General features: G+C 40.0%; 1 protein-coding gene across 1 annotated transcript in view; it reads left to right on the forward strand.

Annotated features, from left to right (window-relative positions):
- The first annotated feature begins 10,087 nt into the window (after positions 1 to 10,087).
- The window catches only part of ESRRG (estrogen related receptor gamma), a 536,337-nt gene continuing 529,318 nt past the window's right edge, over positions 10,088 to 17,106 (forward strand). Inside the window, exon 1 of the mRNA XM_073671941.1 lies at positions 10,088 to 10,162. The gene's annotated coding sequence lies outside the window, so the exon portion shown is untranslated. The remainder of the gene's footprint in view (positions 10,163 to 17,106) is intronic.

Genomic DNA, 17,106 nt, shown 5'->3' on the forward strand with positions numbered 1-17,106 from the left:
GCGGATTCTGCCCTGAAAACATCCTGAAAACATACAAAATAAATACACAAAAGATTGAATATACGTATTTCTACGTAAAAACTTCTCGCTGTGCATATGTTCAGTCTTTAACCTCTTCAGGTCTCCAAAGATGCCAAGAGGTTAAAAGAATTGACCCAACCCTTCTTTGTGCATTTTCTGATCTTTCTTTGTAGTTTATAATAAGCCAATGGAAACACTCAAAGGACTCCCAATTTCTTTTAATTGTTTTGCCAGCGTTTTTGCTTGATAAAGTTCAACATTGGAAAATGCTTGTAAAAATGACAAAAACACTGGAAAATCGCTAAAAAGAACCAGTCAGTGGTCAAAACCATCAAGAGAGCCCTCAGGAAATGACCAAAAAAAAACCTAAATAACAACGCTGAAAGGCACTTCAGAAAACACTGGCATTTTTTTCTAAAGCGTCCTTTTCCATTTTTTTCTTAGTTGTTTCCTACTTTTTTGATGACTTTGGCCATGGCTGTTTTCTTTTCTTCCTCTTGACATAAATATCATGTGCACAAACCTCTAGAATTGATGGGTGTCCCCACCTATCATAAAGGGATGTCGTAGCAATGGGAAAACTTTTATAAAATGGAAATAATCATTTAAGGAAGCGATCATTGGGGTATGTCTGCAAAAATATTAAACACTCATTTTTTGCAAAAAAAATTTATTGCTAAAAAGTGCATTTTCTTTTAACATGTTTTTTTTTTTTAAATTTGTGGCTTTTAGAAGATTTTTATTCTGGCCACACACGCGATCCAGCACTATACATACAGGATGGCGGCACTACGTTCCGATACGGTATCATTTATATTTATCATATGAATCTAATTCATATTTAGAAAACGAATATTTATCCCGTTTATTATCTCCGTTAATGGCCACAAGTCTTCTTTATATAGGGGGGCAGGTGGGGGGGGGGGGGCACAAACGCTCTTCGGAATGGAATGACAGCAATATATTGCAGCTGTGGATCCGCTAATGATCTGCTTTTATGAAAACTCTTTGAGTTTGCATCGAAGGCAAATTAGGAGCTAGAAGAAGATTGAAGTCTTTTAGCGCTGAGTCTAAGTGCCGGTTCCGCCTCTCTGAGCACATGCTGGAGACGGCTTTGTTAAAATTCAGCCCCACACCTTCGCTGTCACTACTGGTTCGAGTGTAGGCAAGTTCCTTTTTGAAGCGGAGCAAATCTTTGCACAGTTAAGCAAGCGTCAGTCAGATGCAAGCTTGGCTGCCAGCCCAGGATTGTTAGACTTTTTCATGCTACACCTGAATAAGATATTGACGAGACATTGCTACCTAAACTGAATAAAGAAACACAAGATAAAAAAATATAATTAAATTGTCATAAGACTGACAGAATAATTTGAAGACTAAATCTTACATTGCGAATGTTTTCTTTTTTTTCTTTCGAGAAAGTTTTTTCTTTCCTTTTTTTTTTTCTTCTTCTTCTTTTTTTTTTTTTTGCCGGAGAATTTCCCGAAGCTGCTGTTTCAGTTGACAAGTTACAGCTTTCTTACATGGAGTTTTACGTCTGCGAAGTTGAATTAAGAGATCCAGGTCATTTTTTTTTGTAGACTAGCATTACAGGCAGGGGTGTACTTAGAAATAAAGGGGGCCCTAAAGTATATGAAATGGAATTCGCATTGTAGAGATGAGAGAATATATATTCGAATGAAATTGAATTCTACTCGAATGTTACAAGAATCAGTATTTGCCAAAGTGCAGAATTTTTTGTAATTCGAGATTATGTGGATTTAGCCAGCGTTCGCCATTTTTCTAAATCATAAAGAGCCATCGAAAGGTTTAAAATTTTTAAAAATCCTTACACTTACCTTACGCCTCACTTCTTAGTCCCCTCCGCTCCTTACTGTATTTTTTTCCGGTCCTTGTCACATTTCAATCCCTACCACGAGCACTGAAAACTCTGGACCTTTGGCACAAAGCTAAGATTTTCGGCCCTGATGAGGCCCAGGACAGTTCTGCGCATGGGCACACAAGGTTAAGTTGTGACACTGTAATCTTTGTGGGCCTTAACAGAGCCAAAAGTCTTGGCACGGAGACCCAGGGATTCCTGTGCTCCGGCAGGGATTAAAAGAGGCAACGAGGACGGGACAGGTGGCAGTAATGAGCTGTGGAGTGGGTATAAGGATTTCATATATATATACACATTTATATACACACATTTATTATGCTCTGGGGTCTTTAGATAATAACTTCTCTGTGAATCAAATTTCCCGGGAAATTCCGTTCAAAACAGTTTCGAATTTGAATTTTGTCTGATCCGCTTATCTGTATCTTATTACTTTCTAGAACAATACCCTTAACGACCAGGAAGAAAAGGACTTTTGGGTTAATTTTCCCCCATTTCCTTTTGATGGCCCAAAAGTGAAGATTAAATATTACATTGTGAATGCTTTATTTTTCGAGAATTTGTTATTTCTCAGTGACAAGTTTCACATCTCTTCCGTAGAGTTTTCAGGCTACAATTAGATCTTTGGGCCATTTTTCTGCATAGACAGTTCATTTTGACAGATGCAGGTCATCTTTTAGGATAGGCATATTATAAGTAGAGAATACATAAAAATAGAGAGGGCCCTAAAGCATATAAAATGGGGGGCCCTTTGTTTGCTAGTTAATAACATACCCCTATCCTTCCAGGACAGGAGAACTTGGTGTTTTTTTTTGACCCATCTCCTTTCCATAAGCCTCGGGTGAATGTTGTCCACGATTATTTTGTAGGATCTATGAGAGGAAATACCTGAATAGAAATGCAGCTAACCTGGCCTGGGCCCTTTTTCTCCAGGGTCCCCATAGAAATTATGAATATATCTTTAAGGTTAATATACTCTTGATTATATAAGATTTGGAAACCAAAATACCAAGGGGGAACAGGTCATACATTTTTTCATTGTGGGGTCCGACCACTTGAAACACCGACCAGCAGGCCAACCAGTCTGAGCCTCTTCTTTTGGGAGCCAGTTACATCCATTAGGTCTTCCTCTAGGGTTCTTACACCCTTGACTGTGTAGGATTTCAAAGGTCATGCTACAAAGGGTAATAAAATATAGTTTAGCGGAATCCAATTGTTGGGACACCCATCTAATCCCAGGAAAAAGACAGTTTTAGATTACATCCAACCTAGCCTTGGACTCCTCTCTCTAAGGACCCAATAGCTACAATAGGTCTACCTCTATGGTTCCCATACTTTTGATTACAAAGGTTTTACAAACAGTAATATCATGGGGGGACAAGTCATGAAACATTTTATGGTGGGGCTGACCACTGAGACATGCACCAACCTCAAGAATAGGTCCGTATTAGATCCTGTTCTGGGTCCCCTCTCCTTAGGGGCCTATTGCATCGATTGGGCTGCCTTGGCATCTTACACCTTTGTCTACATGGCATTTCCATGCTAATGCTATAGCGGGATAGGTCATATAGCAATGTTTTGTGAAATCCAAGTTCTGAGACCTCCAAAAAACCCAAGAACAGTATAGTCTTCAAAAACAGCCAGCGTGGCCTGAGCCCTCTCATAACTAACCAAGTCTAATTCTATGATTCTTTCACCCTTGATTATATGGGGTTTTCGAACAATAATGCTATGATAGGAAAGGTGATAAACCATTGTTGGATGGGTTCCAACTGTCAGAACCCCACTGACCATGAGAACAAGCCAGTCTTACAATGGAGCTAACCTGGTCTGGGTTCCCTCACTCCAAGGGCCATACAGCAGCCATTAGTCTGTTCATATGGATTTTTTTTATCACCTGATAACATGGTATTTCTGAACCATGATGCTATGGGAGGAAGATAGGTAATAAAATATTGCATAGTGGAATGAGATCTCTGGGATCCCCACGACCTCGAGAACAATTCAGTTTCAGGCTTGTTTACTAGGTAAGGGTAGTTATCTCTCCTATAGATGTCAATGGAATCCATTATTTGAATTGATGGAGATCTCAGCAGCCAGGTCCCACCAAAAAATCTTTCAAAATCTATCCCATTTTAATTTTAATATTTTTCCCTTAAATAACAACGCTAGTTTTAGGGATAAAAGTAGATAAAAAGTTACCTGGCTTATTCCTCCACAATATAAATACTTCTTATTGAGCATTGGCCTTTATGAGTTTTCCAAAACCTTTATAGGTACCTTCTTCTGTGGATAATTCCTGCTTACTGGTGAGACTCCTCAGAAATCAGCTGCACTCTGTGAGGAAACTTTGTAGTAAGTTGTCAATATTCCTGCAGCGCCACCAGAGGTGAAATTAAGTATTACACAGCACCTATTCAAGTGGGCTGTGTAATGTACACATATGCCTGCTTAAGAAAGACAATCCTTGCAGATGAGCTTCATTCTGTTCAGCAGATGGGATATAAATTGGAGAAGTCCCTGTATTAACTAAAAATAGGGAATCTGAAAATGGATTTTGTATTGTAATCCAAATAGTCCCTTTACGAGTTACCATAAAAATACATCAGATTAGATAATTAATTGGTTAAATAAGGTTGAAAAAGAGACTAGTAAGTAAATATTAGTTTTCTTCTTCTTTTATTTTTTTCTTAAATAGCACCACTCTTGGCCAACACCTATGTGCATCAGAACTGGCCAATGCACCCAATGTGCAGGGGTGGCAATGTTTCTCGAAAAAAGGCAATATTCCTTCCTTCCGTTCCTTTCTTTCTTTTTTTCTTTCCTTTCTTCTTTCCTTATTCTTCCTTCATTTTCCTTCCTTCTTTCATTTAAATGTCCTTTCCTGCAGCTTTTCTTCCCTCCTTCCTTTTTCCTTCCTGCCTCCCTCCCTTCTTCCTTACTTTCTTTTTTCTTTCATTCCTTCCTCCCTCCCTTCTTTCCTTCTTCCCTTTCTCCTATCTGTTTAATCTCCATCCATTTCCTTACTTTTTTCCAGCCTTCTTTCTCTTTCATTTCCTTTCTTCAGATTTCTTCATTTCTTCTTTGACTCTTTCTTTCTTTCTTTCTTTCTTTCTTTCTTCCTTCCTCCCTTTCCTTTCATTTTCCTTCATTATTTCTTTGCTTTTTTTCCCTTCTTTTTCCCTGCCTTCTTTCCCTTTCATTTCCTTCCTTCTTTCCTTCCTACACCCATTCCTTCCTTCTTCCCTTGTTTCCTACTTTCCTTCCTTTCTCCTATCTCTTTACTTTCCTTCAATTTCCTTCCCTTTTTCCTCTTTCATTTCCTTCCTTCCCTCCTTCCTTCTCTTCCTTCTCTTCCTTTTCTTTCTTCCTTCTTTCCTTCCATCCTCCCTTTCCTTTCATTTTATTTCCTTTTTCCCATCCACCCTACTTCCCTTTTCTTCCAACGTTCCAACCTTCCTTACAATCTTTCTTCATTTCTTCTCTTTTTCTTTCATTTCCTTCCTTCTTTCCTTCTTTCTTCCTTACTCCCTACCAGCCTTTCGTCTTCCCTTTACTTTCTTGCTGCTTTCCTTCCTTCCATCCTTACTTCCTTCGTCCTTCCCTTCCTTCCTTGATACCTTTCTTTTTCCTTTAAAGAACTAGACTTAGACAATCCCACCTGTTACATCCTGCTTTTAAGGGGATATATAATGATGACCCATCTTTAGGAGGTCCCCAATATCAAATCAGTGGGGGTCTGATACCTGACATCCCCACTGATCAAACGTTTACAGCTCGTGCTGCAGCTGGACGCACACAGTCCATTGTCGCTGGGCACCACAGCTCCTTACACTGCGTAGTGGCCATTCTTGGTGGACTGTAGCTCACACTGCTGATCAGTGGGGTGTCTGGGTTTGGACCTGCCACCGATCTAATGACCTAATATTGATGACGTATCCTGAGGATAGCCGATGAATATATAAGCCCTTGACAACCTCTTTAAGGTACCTCTATGGGATGCAGAAACGTGGTGTGAACCCAGCCTGAGAATTACGGAAGTGATTGTTTCTGCAATTGTTCGGCTGCTGCATAAAGCAGAGGAAAGTAGTCGGAGAAAGAAAATTGGAAACATGGTCTGTATTTAAATGGAGGCGCTCGGCTATTAATCACGTCAAAGCTTTGAGCACTTATGGTTTGAGCAGAGCAAAGCCGGAACCTCAAACAGAAAAACAAGACTTGTGTTATCTCCAAGTGAGCATTAAAAGCCGCAGTTTAAATTAGGATATAATGGTGTTCTGACAGCTTAATGAAAACTAATAGCGACCAGAAACCGCTTTAAACAACCATTGCAATTATTTCTACAATTATTTTTTATTTTGTATTTTTAATTTTCGGCAGCCCTCTTCTTAAATGTGCGCTTGTTTATAGGAATGCGCTGCCGCTCTCCAGACTCGCCACTCATCTCGGCAGGGGTCCGGGTAAAGGCAGAAGTGAAGAAGGACGGATATTTCTTTCCATCTTTTCTTCTCTTCTCAGATGGTATTAATTTCTCTCACGCTTCTTTCTTTTTTTTTTTGGACTCTATTTGTTTTGTTTCATGTAATTATATCTCCTGTGGGGGGAGGGGGGATGTAATTAGCTAAATTGGAGCTTAACTGATTTTGCCTGGTTTTTCAGATTTGTGTCTCTTACTGCCGAGACTGAAATCTCTCATATTCTTCTGCGCTTGATGGGGTGAGATCCGGGTTTTATGTACTGCGTATAGGCAGTTTACTGATTGAAATGGGCCATTTCAGCCAGAAAACAGCCCAAATGGCTACTTTAGTTTGCTTGGTTTGCAGAACATAATCTGTCGATTTTGGCACAGTCGCAAGAGCTTGGCTCGCACAGAGCTGACTGTTATTTCGGTGCAGATTAGGTTCACATGTACTACTTATATTATATGACAAAAATGACTCTAACTTTAGGGTGAGACCACACAAGTGGCTGCCAGCACATGGCGAGATGTCACCTGTGGTGGCCAATGGGCGCATAGGATGCCCTAAGTGGTCTCAACATTAAGGTATAGTCAAATTAAGTATATGCGGTATATTTTGTGGACCAATTAAATCTGCACCATTAAAGCATGTTCACACAGTTTTTTAGGTGGATTTTTATCCAGATCCGCTTTGAAATCTACATCAAAAAGTCATCCAAGACCACGAGCACACAACATTTTTCAAGGACTTTTTGGAACAGAAACTGATCGGAAACTCTCTAAATCCTTCTGAAAAAGTAAAAGCTTCTCCAAAAACTTAAAGTTTCTGCTAAAATATCACTCCAAAAGCTCATAAAAAAACTCAATTTGCACATAGGCTACGAGTATTTGCACACCAAGTATTCTTTCTTAGTTTTTGAAGCAGAAACTGAGTGGGAACTCTCCAAATTCGTCTGAAAAAAAGTAAAAGCTTCTCCAAAACTTACAGTTTCTGCTCAATTTCCACTCCAAAAACCAATAAAAAAAAATTAATGTTCACATAGGCTAAGAGTATGTGCACACGGAATCTTATTTCTTAGTTTTCAAAGCAGAAGCTGAGCAAAAACTGATAAGAAAGTTTTTGAGGATTGTAAGATTTGAAGGAGGAGGTGAGTTTCTTTTAGTGGATTTGTGCATACACAGCTTTTCGATGAGTTTTTGGAGCAGAAACTGAGTGGAAACTTTCCAAATTCACTTGTAAACCTCAAATCTCCTTAAAAACTTGGAGGTTCTGCTTAGTTTTTGCTACGAAAAGTCTGCAAAAAGACTTCATGTTCACAGGACTACTTTCTGCTCCAAAAACCCAATGAAAATCTCTCTGGGCACAAAGCTGAAGAGTACGTGCACAAAGAGGTTTTTGAGGCAGTCAAAAACCATGAACCTGCCATCGTCTTTGTTCTATACTTCCAATTATACAGAATGTGCATCTTCCAAGCTGCCCGAAGAATGAACATGTTACTTCTTTTAACCTATTCATAGTTTCCAAACCTTTAAGCAGTTAAAATAAGTGACATAGACAGAACATGTGCACAGAAATGGCATTCTTTTTGGAATCTGCCTTAAAAGCAAGTTGTGACGCAGACTCATAGCTATCCACATGGGATCTGTTTTGCTATATTTTCAGAGCAGAAACTGAGCTGAAACTTCTGCTAAGTTTTTTAGGAGTCTTGAGACTTTGAGGAGGATTTGAAGTTTCTGCTCACTTTTCGCTCAGTTTCTGCTCCAAAAACTCCTCATAAATCTCTATGTGTATGTACAGTGAGGATAGTTGCATACAGCGTCATTTGCACACTGGCAGCTGCCAAGTTTTTCCTGGCGAAGTTGTTTCAGGAAAACAATGGCAGTTGTTTTCCTGAGGCGGTTTTGCTGGCGACTTCACTGTTGTTCTTGCGGTGGCTCCACCTTCGGTGGCTTTCGTTCTGTATTGTTACGTAATGAGATCAAGCAACTTCTTAGCAGAATCTGCTCAAAAATTGATCATGTAAACGCTTTAAAAGAAATGACATAAGATGAAACTTGTGCTCAGCAATGCAATTTTGACATTGCTGTGCACAATGTCAATTTTTTGGAGACCTTTTGCATTGCTTCTTCAGGTGTATTCCAGGCGACATATGTTTGTAAAACTTACTGTGTTCACATACCCTAAGGGTACATGCATACAGCATTTTAGATGCTAGCAGGCTCGTTGAGTTTTTGAGCCTGAAGACGAGATCACGGGACGCCGATGGGTTATCATTTCAGCCGAGGATCTGCTGAAGACCTCCGTGCCTGTGATTACGATCCTCCTGTGAATACCAGCTCATGATAGCAGATCGTGATTTCTGCTATACGAATATACAGTGCTGATGCATTGCTATATATAGCAGAGGCGATCAGACAATCGCAACTTCAAGTCCCCTAAAGTAAAAAGTGAAAAAAAAAGTTTTAAAAATATGAAAAAAGAATAAAAAAACACAATAAATCACCTTTTGCTCAATTGCCCAGTAACCAGAAAGAAAACAGTTTTTTGGTCGCTACAACATTGCAATAAAATACAATAAGAGGCGATCAAAACATCAAATCTACCCCAAAATGGTATTAATAAAAGTGTCAGCTTGGAACACAAAAAAATAAGCTCTCACGCAGCCAAAGATCCTGAAAAATGAAAATGTTACGGGTCTTGGAAAATGGCGACAAAAACAAAAACTTTTTTTCGTACAAATTTCGGAATTTTATTTCATGACTTACATAAGAAATAAACTATACATGTTTGCTATCTGCATACTTGCACTGACGTGGAGAATCATATTTGTCAGTTTTACCATAAAGTGAGCATGGTAAATAAAAACAAAAAACAATTGTGGAATTGCACTTTTTTGGCTATTTCACTGCGCTTGGAATTTTTTTTTTTGTTTTCCAGTACACAATATGGTAAAATCAATGGTGTTGTTCAAAAGTACACCTAGTCCCACAAAGAAAAAAAACTTCAGACGGCTATATTGACAGAAAAATAAAAAGTTATGGTTTTTGGAAGAAGGGGAAGAAAAAACAAAAACAAAAAAAGTGGAAAATGGCCCAGGGGCGAAGAGGTTAAAATTTGAGAAAAAAGTTTCAGAATAATTTAAAAGTATTTGAAAAGTTGTTCAAACTTACATGCGGATTTAAAAAGTAAAATCTTGCAATCTAAACTTTGATCAAACTTCCACCCTTTGGAGCATGTGGTGAATTTATTTCCTAAATGTTTATACTTTCCATGCAAAAAGGGTATGCTGCATTTTTTTTGCAAAACTTAAAAGGTACAGTATGAGTCTAGAGGGCCAGCATGGTATTGCAGATCTTTATTATTTTTATGGTAAACATTTGGTAATTTTACTTGTAGTTCATAAAACCACCCTAATTATTTAAAGCTGTCAGAAATCCTCTTTTTCCCAGCTGCAATTTTTTTAAAAATGTGCTTTTCTCACCCTCTCCTGGTCCAGCGCTGAGTTTCCTCCATTGATAACGATGTCACTGGATGCTGCAGTGCTGTCAACTTGGCGTCAGCACTACAGGCGATAGCAGACACCAGAACAGCAGAGACTGGACCCGGGGAGGGTGAATAAAAGACAATTGTTGTTTTTTTAACAATAGAGTGGTTCTCCAAAATCAGAAAACCCCGTGAACCGTTTCTACTTATTTCTCAGACTGTAAATACATTTTCTTTTGCAGAACTTGAATTGCTTTTGAGGACTTTCTAAGGACATGGTCATTGAAGAGGAAACATAGAAAGTCTATTGTATTCATCAAAGGTAGGACTTTCAAAAGGTGACCTGTTTTTGCTAATTTAGCTTCTATTCTGATATTTATGCAATAATGGAGTCTTCCCATCTGATAAAAACATGGCATTTCGCTAGGATATGCCATCACTTTATGAACGGTGGTATTTTACCCCTGAGACCACCACTACTGCTAAGAATAAAGAGGATAGTATCACCTCGGCCATCAGCTGTGCAGCTCGACACTAGGGAAGAGCGGACTCGTGGGAGTTTGGGTTCTGGTACCCAACCAAACTTTAGTCCAACGTTTAGTTCTGGTAACAGAACTGTACCCAAACTTGAACCTGAACCCGACCCCCTTTGAAATCAATGGGGACCCGAACCTTAGAGCTGCAAATCTCTCTTTCTTTTTCTTTCTCTCTCTCTCTGTTTTTCTCTCTCTTCTCTCTTTTTCTTTCTCTCTTCTTACTCTCTCATTCTCTCTGTCTTTCTCTTCTCTTTCTCTCTTTCTTTCACTCTTCTTACTCTCTCATTCTCTCTCTCTGTCTTTCTCTTCTCTCTCTTTCTCTTTCTCTTTTCTCTCTCTCTCTTCACTCTCTGTCTTTCTCTTCTCTCTGTCTCTCTCTCTCTGTCTTTCTCTTCTCTCTTCACTCTCTTTCTCTTCTCTCTCTGTGTCTTTCTCTCTGTCTTTCTCTCTCTCTCTTTCTCTTCTCTCTCTTCACTCTCTGTCTTTCATTTCTCTCTCTTTCTCTTCTCTCTCTTTCTCTCTGTCTTTCTCTTCTCTCTCTCTTCACTCTCTCTGTCTTTCTCTTCTCTCTCTTTCTCTGTCTTTCTCTTCTCTCTCTTTCTCTCTGTCTTTTTCTTCTCTCTCTTCACTCTCTGTCTTTCTCTTCTCTCTCTTTCTATCTTTCCCTTCTCTCTCTCTTCACTCTCTCTGTCTTTCTCTTCTCTCTGTGTCTTTCTCTCTCTCTTTCTCTTCTCTCTCTTTTTCTCTCTGTCTTTCTCTTCTCTCTTTCTCTGTCTTTCTCTTCTCTCTCTTTCTCTCTGTCTTTTTCTTCTCTCTCTTCACTCTCTGTCTTTCTCTTCTCTCTCTTTCTATCTTTCCCTTCTCTCTCTCTTCACTCTCTCTGTCTTTCTCTTCTCTCTGTGTCTTTCTCTCTCTCTTTCTCTTCTCTCTGTCTTTCTCTTCTCTCTCTCTTCACTCTCTCTGTCTTTCTCTTCTCTCTGTGTCTTTCTCTCTCTCTTTCTCTTCTCTCTCTCTTTCTCTCTGTCTTTCTCTTCTCTCTCTCTTCACTCTCTCTGTCTTTCTCTTCTCTCTCTGTATCTTTCTCTTTCTCTTCTCTCTCTCTTTCTCTGTCTTTCTCTTCTCTCTCTGTATCTTTCTCTCTCTGTCTTTCTCTTCTCTCTCTTTCTCTCTGTCTTTCTCTTCTCTCTCTTCACTCTCTCTGTCTCTCTCTCTCTTTCTCTCTGTCTTTCTCTTCTCTCTCTCTTCACTCTCTCTGTCTTTCTCTTCTCTCTGTGTCTTTCTCTCTCTTTCTCTTCTCTCTCTCTTTCTCTCTGTCTTTCTCTTCTCTCTCTCTTCACTCTCTCTGTCTTTCTCTTCTCTCTCTGTATCTTTCTCTTTCTCTTCTCTCTCTCTCTGTCTTTCTCTTCTCTCTCTGTATCTTTCTCTCTCTGTCTTTCTCTTCTCTCTCTTTCTCTCTGTCTTTCTCTTCTCTCTCTTCACTCTCTCTGTCTTTCTCTTCTCTGTGTCTTTCTCTCTCTCTTTTTCTCTTCTCTCTCTCTTCTCTCTGTGTCTTTCTCTCTCTCTGTGTCTTTCTCTTCTCTCTGTGTCTTTCTCTCTCTTTCTCTTCTCTCTCTCTTTCTCTCTGTCTTTCTCTTCTCTCTCTCTTCACTCTCTCTGTCTTTCTCTTCTCTCTCTGTATCTTTCTCTTTCTCTTCTCTCTCTCTCTGTCTTTCTCTTCTCTCTCTGTATCTTTCTCTCTCTGTCTTTCTCTTCTCTCTCTTTCTCTCTGTCTTTCTCTTCTCTCTCTTCACTCTCTCTGTCTTTCTCTTCTCTGTGTCTTTCTCTCTCTCTTTTTCTCTTCTCTCTCTCTTCTCTCTGTGTCTTTCTCTCTCTCTGTGTCTTTCTCTTCTCTCTGTGTCTTTCTCTCTCTTTCTCTTTTCTCTCTCTCTTCAATCTCTCTGTCTTTCTCTTCTCTCTGTGTCTTTCTCTCTCTTTCTCTTTTCTCTCTCTTTCTCTCTCTGTCTTTCTCTTCTCTCTGTGTCTTTCTCTCTCTTTCTCTTTTCTCTCTCTCTTTCTCTCTCTGTCTTTCTCTTCTCTCTGTGTCTTTCTCTCTCTTTCTCCTCTCTCTATCTCTTATCTCTCTTCCCCAGACTGCTGAACTGTAAAATGGACTTCCAGGAGAAGGCAGTGTTTGGAGTTCAGCACCGGACACTAGGTGTCCAGTATGAGCCCCGATCTTTACAGTTCGGGTTCGCTCACCTCTACTCAACGCCCCTCTAAACGAGACCGGCTGCAGTTCCTGGCTGCACCACATGGCAGGGAGCACACTTGCATTGAATCTCAGGATTGGAGGGGTTTCTCGACTTCTGACCCCCACTGATCGCAATGGCCATATGCTATCACTATTTGAGCTCGTTCACACGACCGTATTTTCGTCCCCAGTGCATACCTGAGATATGTTGTCTACAGCTTTCCAGTTTTGCAAAACTGCAGGGCATGTTCAGATTTGTAGTTTTGCGGCTGCAGAGCTACAGGACAAATGCATTTTTATAATTTAAATAAGTCTAAAATTCTGTGCTTATTCAGTTCCTAATATATCTGAGATGAGCGATTTTTCACAGTAGCGAGTACCAGCAAAATGGCAGCCAGCTAGACGTCATTTTCAGGTCTCTCAGGGAAAGGGGTAGATAAAAATCAATTAGAAGAGTTGGTGCAGATCAATTCTCACGTCCCATTCCATCAGTCAAGATGGATGATGACCTCTAGAATGGAAGAGGGAGTACCACCTTTTACTTGTCGGCGTCCCCAACTCTTCTTTTGATCAGTCGGACTGGCGCGATGTCACGTGGGCAAAGACGTTGTTTGGCTGGCTAATAAAAAAAGAAGAGCCATGGACGCTATCAGGTAGGAGGTGGTCCTCCCTCTCTCATTCCAGAGGTCACAGATCACTGTCATGGTCGATGGAATGGGAAGTGCAAAGAACTTTCCACCAACTCTTGACTATTAGGCAATGTGCACATGGAGCTTTCCAGACTTGAAACCACACCTGGAAACGTTCCTTCTTTGGTGCATTTTTGGAAGACTTCTTTGTTTCCTGAATCATTTATTAATGTGGTTTTGAAGAGTTTTTGGAGCATTTTGGAGCAGTTTTTTGCAGTCTTTTGCTTTCATCAGGAGACTCATGAAAAAAGTAACATGCCCTTTCTATATTTCCATCAATTGTTTTTTTTAATATCTGAATTTGAAAAAAAAAATGCTTAAAACTGTAAACATATGAAGAGGAACATGGTTTTACAATAGAAATGAATAAGAAGCGTCATTCAAGCACTTTTTAAGCAATTGTTCAGGTGTTTTTGGTGTGAACTAAAAAAACTCCTTAAAAACTCTGTGCACATACCCTTATACTAATGTCTCCTTTTCCTCCCCCCCTCCAATTCCGTATACATCTTCCACTGATACCGTTCCTCCGATCGGCTCCATTGTCTTCCCTCTTCGATTGTCATTTGTTTCTTGGCCTCCATGCATTAGACTCCATAACCAAATGATGCAACGTGTCAATATCAATGACATGTATCGTGACTGTGTAGGGCCAAGTACAGATTGACTCAGAAAGAAAAAAAGATAGAATAGAGAAGACAGTGGAGCCAATGATGGTGGAGGAGGAGGATGGAGGAGGGGGGAAACGGCCAAGGGGAGGTGAGTATAGGAGGGTTTTTTCAACTCCTTCCTGACAAATTAGATTTTTACTAAATTTATAAAATGCGTAACAAATTTTTCAGTTGAATTGGAGCTAAACTATAACATTTTGTCTGCCTGCTGTCACCACTAGATGGAGCTCTTTGGTCTTTATGCAGTGTGCCTCTTAGCTCCCTCTAGTGGTGGCCGCAGGCAGACAGAATTTTATCGTTAAGTTCTGTATAAAGATATAAAGATTGAAAAAGAATGAATCAGTACATTTTAGACCTAAAGATGGAGGGTTGTGTACGGGTAAGCATTTACTTCATTTATTGTAGTACAATGGAAAATTTGGAAAAAGTTCAATTGTCGTTGCTTACATTTTGCACGCAACACTTATTAATTCTGAACAAATGATTCTGAATATAAATTCAGCCCTGTTTTCATAAAAAACTGCATTGGGAATAAAATCCATATTTTTCTGTGCTGCTGTGTTCTTTTTTTTTTTTTTTTTTTATTCCGGCACTGATTTAGCTAAATATGCCTGTTAAATGAGATCCTTCTAAAATGCACCTCCGGGGCCTGAGCATTTTATTCAAGTTTTACAAAGGATATTTCTACAGCGCTTTCATGATCTAATTTGCACATTTGTATGTTGAAATCCCCTAGTGCGGCACCAATACGGTATCTTACAGTGAGAATCTGACTTCGTTCTCCTGTGCCCTGACAGTCCCCTTATCTACTACTTAGCAAGGTGCAGAAAATTATTCTTCCAAAACTCTTTAGAGGTAGTCATCTTTCCACTGTCGATAATCCAAAGGAAACTTAACCTGTGAGGGAACGGAATGGCTGGAAGCTTCAATGTGAGCAGAGATAAACTCCACTGTAGATGCAGTGGCGTAAACGGTGATTATTCGTTATTTCCTTTACCCCTAAAGACCGCCATTGCTCCATTTTCCAGAGGTCACTCTGATCTCAGCCCTCCGATCCCAGAAGTTGAACTCATTGGTCATTGAGGTCAGTTATGACGGTCTCCCCACTTAGATTGGGTCACCGATTACTCCGAAGACAATTCTCCAGTTCTTGCTTTAATTTAGTATCCCCATGATCATAAATTCCCCAAATAATTAAAGGGTATTATCCCTTATGTAAAAAAATGGGTTAACTATGATGTTAAAATAAAAAAAAGGGGGAAGTTTACTCCCTGCAGATCCTCAGCCGTTCCTCTGGTACTGCTGCACATCTCCTGGCTCAGATGTAAAGAAGGAACCAACATGTACCGAAGGACCGAGGAGAAATGGCTGGGATTGGTAGGTGAGTAATATTGCTTTTTATTTTAAGACCATGCTGGGCCTATATTTTTTTAATGTTATGGACATTCCCATTAAGGAGGGGATTTAGTAGAACTACAAAATAAAGTAGAAAAATTATGAAACCAACATTTCCTCAGACTGGCCGGCAACCCTCCTTACCTAAGCGTGGCAGCATGTATTTCTATGTAGCTGTTATGCTCTGGTCAGGATAGCCGATGGCCAGTCCAAGATTTGGGATGCGATCCTCTCGAGAGTAATATAGCTGTCTGACTGCACCCTAAAAATTGCTCACTGAGGATCATGTTTGAACATTGTCTTTGGCGCATGTGCCAGAATAGGTTTAAGCACATGGGATACCATTGAGCCTGATGTATAAGAAAAAATTCCCTTTTTGCATGTCTTAGGCTGAAATGTATCAAAATGCTTTTTTAAGGTTTAAAGGGGACATCTCAAGTTTTTTATTTTAGTCATATCATATGGACATCAATATCAGGACAACATACCTTAGGACATCAATATCAGATCGGTGGGGACCTGACACCCGGCATCTCCACCGTTGGGCTGTTTTCGGCTCAGCCTATGGCCGGATGTAAACAATCTATAGAGCTGAAAAGCAAGACCTGTCGAGGTTGGGTTGTGCTTGTCATAAGCAAAAAAAGGGACTATTACTCAAATCGTTGGTCTCTTCCTTTGCTGATAAAGACCACAGATTGTCAGCCCATTTCTCAGCACAAACCCCACCAAACCCCACCAAACCATAGTGCTGCAAATGGACACGAGTAGAGTCATCTGGGTGGTAAATGACCATAATGCATACTTTATTAAAATGTTCTGTGAAATAAAAAATTGGTAGTAGATGATACTGTATCGTTATCAGTCATTTATGGCTTCATGTAGCAGCGGTATCTGAGCAGGGGCCACAGGGGACCGACATTGGACAAGATCTGAAATGAGAGATTTAGCCAATCATGCATGATAAATCCACCGAGATCAGAAATAATACCATCAACATGCTAATTGTCTGTCTGCAGAAAAACACCGCTCACTGCTGCTATTAATTATTTCTAGAAATTAGCTTCATTCAGGGGACTTTAGTTATCAAATACAAGTGCACACAATGGGGCAGATCATGTGCAGTGTTTACATCGAGTCCTAAATTCTCAGGAGTTCTAATACCCAAAGACGAAGGTCGGATTTCCTTCAATCGAGGCAAAGGATATGTTCTCTTGCTAAGTTCTGTTTCACACGGTCCATGTTCATGGGCCATGATTGGATCAGAAGACCTGTGAGGCACGTAGCTCAAGTCTGGAGACATGGAAGTTGGACCAGGTCTTACAATCCAAGCATTAGCAGTGTTTCATGGACATGTAAAACTGGCCTTAGACTTACGCGGAAAATACCCTGGCCAAGGTAAAATAGTTGGCTGGTTCCTCTCTTTGGCACATAATACCCATGGCACATTCCCTGGTGGCCTCTTATTGGTATAGGTTGAAGACTATTCAACTGAACAAAGGTCAGGAAGGAGGTCCCCAACTATTTGATGGTTGAGTGCCCTATCCAAAGTACTCTTGGGTCTTCTCCAAAGTCCCATTTACAACAAAGAGGAGCTTGTGTTGAAAGAATGGCCAGGGATCCACTAAGATAATTGACCACACCACCCTAGGCACGCACCATCTTTTGCAGGGTGGCAGAAAACTATTTTCCTAATATGTTCCTGTCACCCACAATGGCCACTTGGCACAAATGTGATGGTCCTTCGGAAC

Source organism: Phyllobates terribilis, unplaced genomic scaffold (assembly GCF_046119375.1).
Source record: "Phyllobates terribilis strain yellow unplaced genomic scaffold, ASM4611937v1 Scaffold_3__8_contigs__length_932513732, whole genome shotgun sequence".
In the NCBI taxonomy this organism is placed as follows: domain Eukaryota; kingdom Metazoa; phylum Chordata; class Amphibia; order Anura; family Dendrobatidae; genus Phyllobates; species Phyllobates terribilis.